Raw genomic sequence first — 7,490 nt, 5'->3', positions numbered from 1 at the left:
TATTGAAACTTCAGAACATCTCTGTCCTTTTTAGAAACAACAGGGCCCTCCGAAGAGTTACCGGACAAAAACACCAACCCTGAGCCCCGACTTTGCTGTGGACCTAAGAAGGGAACGAGACTAAGGAAACTAATGCGACGTGGACATGCCCCGGACAGTATTGCCACGAAGCGTGAAACCTGTGGTGCGCCCAGTCCTTCCCAATTCCCGCGTCGCCCAGGGTCCTGCCTCTCGGGGGCGGGGCTGAGCTCTTCTTCCGGGTTGCGGACGGAAGTGAAGATTTTGAATCTTTCAGGCCGTTGGTTGGGGATGTCGCGGTTGTTGTAGCGCGAGAACTGAAAAGTGACACCGCCATTCTGGAACTTCTTCCCCGCGCTTTGATGAGTGTCAGGGAAACGCAAAGAAACGAGTATTCCACGAAGAGAAGCGGAACAGTCTGGTGGGATAGGAGTTCAGGAGGCGATAAAGTGTAGCGGAGGCCTTGAACAGCCTTGAGGTTTGTTGGGTGGCGGGACCGGGTAGGGGGACTTGAACAACTCGGGGCGCTGGGGAGCTTTCCCGGGCCAGGGCTCCTGTTAGCGTAAGCAAGTCAATTCTGATGGTGTTGTGGATCCAGAGACCCCACAGCGCCGAGATTAAGCCTTTTTTAGTTTACTTTCTGGCAATCGCAGTTTAGCATTTCCGCCATTCGATTCGAATCCTGAAGCTTCAACGGTAGTTACATCTAATTGCTAAAGCATTACCACAGGTCAGAGAATCTGCCAGCATTTAAAATGGAAGACTGGGGACAGGTTTGGAATGAAGAGGTGCTCTCTGTAGCTCCGAGTTCTTCCTAAGAGGAGTGCCCGCAGTAGCCTCTCTTATTCTGGACCTCAGGGAAGTGACAGTCTTTGAAATGCCCGGTAGGGATTTAAACTGAAATCTGAGTATCCTTTGTATTTAAAACCCGGATATTTTTCTTTCACTCCTGACGTTTTCCATGTTCCGCAAAAATCCGAGGCTCTTGCTCCTTTAAACTTACTATAGTAATAGCGGTGATTCACAAGGGTCTCAGTTTGCTAACAATAGCGGTAAGGTTCCGCAGATCTGCTTCCCACTCCCTTTATTCATTGGCTAAGTAATTGTAGAGTTGTTTTGGAAATACTCTCCTCATATTAACAGTATGGGATTTCTTTGTTTGGGGTTTTTGTGTGTGTGTTTGGTGTTTGTTTTTAATGATGAACTGTCTAAAATATCAAAATCTATCTAACCCCATAGCAAAGTCATGCCTTTTGAAATAGTTTAAATGTGTACCCTAAATGTAAATTGTAAATGAGTACTTTAAATGCATAGAAATTTTATATCTCACTTTACTGAAAACTGTCAGACTAATTTTGTCTTGCTTTATAGAAACATATTTTTGTTTTTTTAAAGATTTCAACACTAGGAAATCATACCATGTAAGTGTATAAATAGCTCTTTAAAAGTAGGACTTAGTAATATTCAGAATAGATATTCCTTCATCCAATGCTGGCTACTCCCAGTCTCCCATTCCTGCTGATGAATTTTTGTTATTAACCAGGAAAAAATAGATTTAAATATTCAGTATTTATGATCATTGAAATTTAAACACTTTGTGTGAGGCTGTAGCAAACACATTAGCTATACTTCCCTAAGGATTACAGGCAGCTAGCTGTTCTGCTCATTTTGTGTAAGCCACCAACAAATGGTAAATTTTGTAAAGATTAGTGTCTACAATTTAATGTTACTTTTCCTTACTTGGACCCTTTTCATTGAGTTTTTGTTCTATGTGCCTAAATCATTTGAGTTTTATATTTTATTTTGTATATATTACCATGAAGGGTTTGTTAAGTGCTGATTCCTGCACTTCAAATCTCAGAGTAGGTCTGGCAGATGGAGTTAAGGAATCTGTGTTTATTAATTCTAAATTTAACTAGAAAATGAAAAGATTTGGCCACTGTTTAAAAACACTGACTTGATCTTTCCTAAAGATCTTTAGGAAAGAACTTTATAATATATTAATTAAGGGCATGAAACTGGAGCCATTTCCATCTCTACCACTTGGTAGCTGTGTGACCCTAAGAAAGCTGTTTAACATTTTTGTGCTTCAATTCCCTCAAGTGTATAATGGGGAGAAATAATACCTGCCTTGTAGGATTACTGTGAGAATCAAATGAGTCAGTATATACATACATACATCTATCTTAGAATAGTGTATGTCACATAGTAAATGATACATATTCCTGTTGAGTTACTAAGCATTATACAAACCACATTACATACTTTATCTCAGTCTTCACAAATAAGCTTGATATGCCCTACTTTCACTTAAACTGAGGCTAAGAGAGGTTCAGTAATTTGTTTTCACACAACTAATAAAGTATTTGAACCAGAGTCAGAAACTAAATTTAGTTAGAAAGTTTATGCCTTTTTTTTAAAGTAATGCTCCCTGCCCCATTCTGCAGTCTCTCCTCCCAAATGTTGCTTCATAAAAATTTCTGATGACTTCCCACTGCCTACCATAAAAAATTCAAATTTCTTGGCTGTTTTTTACAAAGCCCTTCTCAATCTGGTTCCAACCTCTCTTTCCAAAACATCACCTTCGTAATATTTCACCACCCTTTTCCAACCTGTGATGTTTTATCCATACTACAATTCCTCAAATCTATTTCCATCATCTTTATGCATATTTAGCCACTGACTATTTTTATTTCCCCTTAAAATTTTACCCAGTGAGTTTTCAAATAGCTTCCTAGATTTCCCCAGAGTGCTTCTTCCACTGTGCCATTAATTGTAAACATTATAACCCTAGACGGAGAGCTCTTTTCCTCCTTATCCTAATATCTGCAAATTCTTGATGCAGAGCAGTGGGGCCTTGTACTCTGAAACTGTTTATGTTCAATGAGTCCTTGTTATTTTAACAAGTAAACATTGTGTCTTGTTAATGCTGAGAGAATATAATTCTGTATAGTTTAGTAGACAGATTTTAGTCATATCATATGGTTTATAAATTTCACAAATATGGAAAAATAAGTATTGAAATCATTGGCTCAGGAGCCATTTCAAGTGGGGGAAAATTAAGAGCAATATTTGCTAACATTCACGTAACTCCAAATCCTTTATACATATGTTCACACTACTTACAGCTATTTTGTCTCCATATTAAGATGAAGAAACAGGCACCAAAGAATTTAGTAAGCTAAAAAAAATTATTTTTGTGTTTAATTTCCTCCTAGTGCAGTTTTAATTATAGGAATAATATATATTTTAAACATAATTTAAAAGTTAACTTTATACTAGAAAATTAGCCTCATTTGTACATGAATGTTCATTTTTGCATCAATTCTAAGTTAAGAAAATATTGAGGAATTGAAAAACAGGTTTGCCTTTCTTTTTAATTTTAATAGTTAAGACTGTTACCCGACCTTCCCCACAAACTTTCTTTAAAAACCTGTCCAACAATGTAGGGAAATCATTCTAAGGACCAGTGGGTAGGGATTGGTCTAAGGATGCTTCCGTTCCCCATATCACCTTCAGCCTAAGTAGTACCAGGTATTTACATCAGAGCTGAATATCTGCTGTGGGCCAGATCATTCACATTATTTCTCTTGAATTTGGAGCTGGGATACAAAAAGACTATTGGGAACCAAGCTAGAAAACTTTTCATGTGCTAAGAAGACAATGGGATCACGAAGATACATGAACAGTGGGCATAGGGAGCCAATATACAGAAGAAGAGGGTGGGGAACATGTTTCCTGAGGACTAGTTGTAAAGTAAGTCAATATAAACTTATAACTTTATTACTTTTACTTTTCTGTTATGACTTTTAATTTAAGAGTAATGTTAGATTCACAGTAAAACTAAGAAGATAATAGAATTTCCCTTGTACACTACCCCCACACATGCACTCTCTCATTATCAGTATCTCCCACTAGAGTGGTACATTTCTTATCCTTGATGAACGTACATTGACACATGATAATCACTCAAAGTCCATAGTTTAAATTATGGTTCACTCTCAGTGTTTTGCATTCATTGGGTTCGAACAAATATGCACTGGTAATGATTTGTATCCATCATTAAGGCATCATACAGGGTATTTTTACTGGTCTAAATTCCTCTCTGCTCCACCTATTCATGCCTCTTCTGCAGGCACTGATCTTTTTACTGTTTCCATTGTTTTGCTTTTTCCAGAATATAATATAGTTGGATCTTTTTAAATATATGCATTCAGTGCTCTGCATTTCCCTCTGAGCACTGCTTTCACAGCATCCCCCAAATTTTGATATGTTGTATTTTAATTATCATTTAGTTTAAAATACTGTGTATTTTCTCTTGAGATTTCTTTTTGGTCTTTGTGTTATTTAAAAGTGTGTTGTTTAATATCCATGCATTTGGGGATTTTCTAGTTATCTTTCTGTTATTGATTTCTAGTTTAATTCCCTTGTAGACTAAGAATGGACATCATATGATTTCTGTTCTTTTAAATTTGTTAAGGTCTGTTTTATGGCCCACAATGTGGTCTGTCTTGGTGAATATTACATGTAAGTTTGAGAAAAATGTATGTTCTCCTGTTGTTGGATGCAGTAGTCTGTTATATTCAGTTAATTGATGATGAATTCAACTATGTCCTTAATGATTATTTGCCTGTTGGATTTATCCATTTTTTCTTTTACATCTTTTTTTAAAGTATATTTTATTGATTATGCTATTAGAGTTGTCCCATTTTTTTCTCCCCTTTATTCACCTCCACCCTATACCCCTACTCCCACCAGCATTTCCCCACCTTAGTTCATGTCCATGGGTTGTACATGTAAGTTCTTTGGCTTCTCCATTTCCCATACTATTCTTAACCTCCACCTATCTATTTTGTACCTACCATTTATGATTCTTATTCCCTGTACCTTTTCTCCTATTCTCCCCCATCCCACTCCCCACTGATAACCCTCCATGTGATCTCCATTTGTGTGATTCTATTTCTGTTCTAGTTGTTTGCTTAGTTTGTTTTGGTTTGGGTTTTGGTTTTTCTAGGTTCAGTTGATATTTGTGAGTTTGTTGTCATTTTACTGTTCATATTTTTATCTTCTTTTTCTCATGTAAGTCCTTTTAACATTTCATATAATAAGGCCTTGGTGATGATGAACAACTTTAACTTGACCTTATCTGCCCTTCCATTCTAAATGAAAGCGTTGCTGGATAGAGTCATGTGGGATGTAGGTCCTTGCCTTTCATGACTTGGAATACTTCTTTCCAGCCCCTTCTTGCCTGCAAGTTGTGTTTTGATAAGTCAGCTGATAGTCTTAGGGGAACTCCTTTGTAGTTAACTGTCTCCTTTCCTCTTGCTGCTTTTAAGATTCTCTCCTTATCTCTAATCTTGGCTAATGTAATTATAATGTGCCTTGGTGTGTGCTTCCTTGGGTCCAACTTCTTTGGGACTCTCTGGGCTTCCTGGACTTCCTGGAAGTCTATTTCCTTTGCCAGATTAGGGAGGTTCTCCTTCATTATTTTTTCAAATAAGTTTTCAGTGTCTTTCTCTTCCTTTCTCCTTCTAGCAACCCCTATGATTCAGATGCTGGAACGTTTAAAGTTGTCCTGGAGGTTCCTCAGCCTCTCCTCATTTTTTTTGAATTCTTGTTTTTACATTCTGTTCTGGTTGAGTGTTTATTTCTTCATTCTGCTCCAAACTGTTGATTTGAGCCCTGGTTTCCTTCCCTTCACTGTCAGTTCCCTGTACATTTTCCTTTATTTCACTTTGCGTAGCCTTCAATGCAATGGATTTATCCATTTCTGATGGAGAAGTGTTGGTTTCCAACTATGATTTATTTGTTTTTGTTTGCAGTTTTCCCAGATTTTGCTTCATATAACTTAACACTCTCTTGTTAGGCATATACGCCTTAATAACTGTTATGCCTTCTTGGAGCATTGACCCCCTTATCATTACATAATGCCCTTATTTCAGATAAGTTTTCTTACTTTGAATTCTGTTCTGTCTGAAATTAATACAGGTTTTCCTGCTTTCTTTAGATTAGTATTAGCATGGCATGTTTTTCTCTACCTGTTTACTTTTAAATATAAATCTATATTTAAAGTGGTTTCTCATGAGTAGCATACAGTTGCTTCTGATTTTCTTATCTACTCTGATAAATCAGTCTTTTAATTGATACGTTAGACCATTGACATCAAAGTGACAATTGATATAGTTGGAATTGTATCTACCATATTTGCTACTGTTTTCTACTTGTTGCCCTCTTCTGTTTGTACTTTTGTGTGCCTTCCCTGATTCTTTTAAATTTTATTTTTTTTACAGTGGGGAAGAGAGGCAGAAAGAGAGGGAGACAAATATCAATGCAAAAGAGAAACATCTATCTGTTGCCTCTCATATGTGCCCCTACTGGGGACTGAACCTGCAAGCTAGGCATGTGCCCTGACTGGGAATTGAACTGGCAATTTTTGCTTTATGGGAGGACGCTCAACTAATTAAGCTACACTGTTCAGGGCTGCCTTTTGTGATTTTAATTGAGCAACTTATATGATCTTATTTTTTCTCTTAGGGTATCAGTTATACTTCTGTTTTTTGGAAAACCTTTTTTAGTGGTTGCCCTAGAATGCAGTAGTATACATTCACAACTAGTAAATAATAAAATTTATTGTTGCTATTGTTATTTTGAACAAATTGTTTTCTGTTAGATCAGTTTGAATAGGAAAAATAAAAGTTTTTATTTTATCTTCACTTATTCCTTATGGTCGTCCTTCCTTTACATGGATCTGAATTTGTGACCTATATTATTTTCCTTCTCTTTCGAGAATTTCTTATAACATTTCTTGTAAGGTAGGTCTACTGGCAACAAGTTTCCTTAATTTTCATCTGAGAAAATATTTCTCCTTCACTTTTGAAGGATAATTTCACAAGATACATAGTTCTAGGTTGGGGTTTTTTTTTCCTCTCTCAGCACTAAATATTTCACTCAACTCTCTTGTTTCTTGGCATGGTTTCTGCGAAGTTGTATGTGATTCCTACCTTTGTTCCTGTATAAGTGTTTCCCCTCAGGCCCCCCTCCCCCAGCTTCTGTAGGATTTTTATTTTATCTTTGACTTTCCATAATTTGAAATGATATTCATAGGTGCAGTTTGGGGACATTATCTTGCTTGCTGTTCTCTGAACTTCCTGGATATGAGGTTTGGTGTCTGAAATCAATTTATTATTGCTTGAAATATTTTTTCTGTTCATTTCTTCTGGCATTCCCAAAATATGTATGTTCCACCTTCTGTAGTTCTCCCACAGTGCTTGGTGTTCTGATTTTACTTTTTCAGTCTTTACTTTTCAGTTTTTTAAAGTTTCTATTAAGATACCTTCAAACTCAGCAACACTTTGCCCAGTTTACTAGTAGTTCCATCAAATGCATTCTTCATTTCTGTTACAGTGTTTTTGATCTCTCTAGCATTTACTTTTGGTGCTTTTGCAGTATTTCCAACTCTGCTTATATTGCCC

General features: G+C 36.8%; 1 protein-coding gene across 1 annotated transcript in view; it reads left to right on the top strand.

The window, feature by feature from the left end:
* The first annotated feature begins 281 nt into the window (after positions 1 to 281).
* G2E3 (G2/M-phase specific E3 ubiquitin protein ligase) overlaps positions 282 to 7,490 on the top strand; it is a 69,492-nt gene continuing 62,283 nt past the window's right edge. The window contains exon 1 of the mRNA XM_028506689.1: positions 282 to 496. The gene's annotated coding sequence lies outside the window, so the exon portion shown is untranslated. The remainder of the gene's footprint in view (positions 497 to 7,490) is intronic.

This window comes from Phyllostomus discolor, chromosome 1, assembly GCF_004126475.2.
Source record: "Phyllostomus discolor isolate MPI-MPIP mPhyDis1 chromosome 1, mPhyDis1.pri.v3, whole genome shotgun sequence".
Taxonomy (NCBI): domain Eukaryota; kingdom Metazoa; phylum Chordata; class Mammalia; order Chiroptera; family Phyllostomidae; genus Phyllostomus; species Phyllostomus discolor.
Note: the sequence above shows the minus strand (reverse complement) of the source record. Positions and strands in the feature narration are given on the sequence as shown.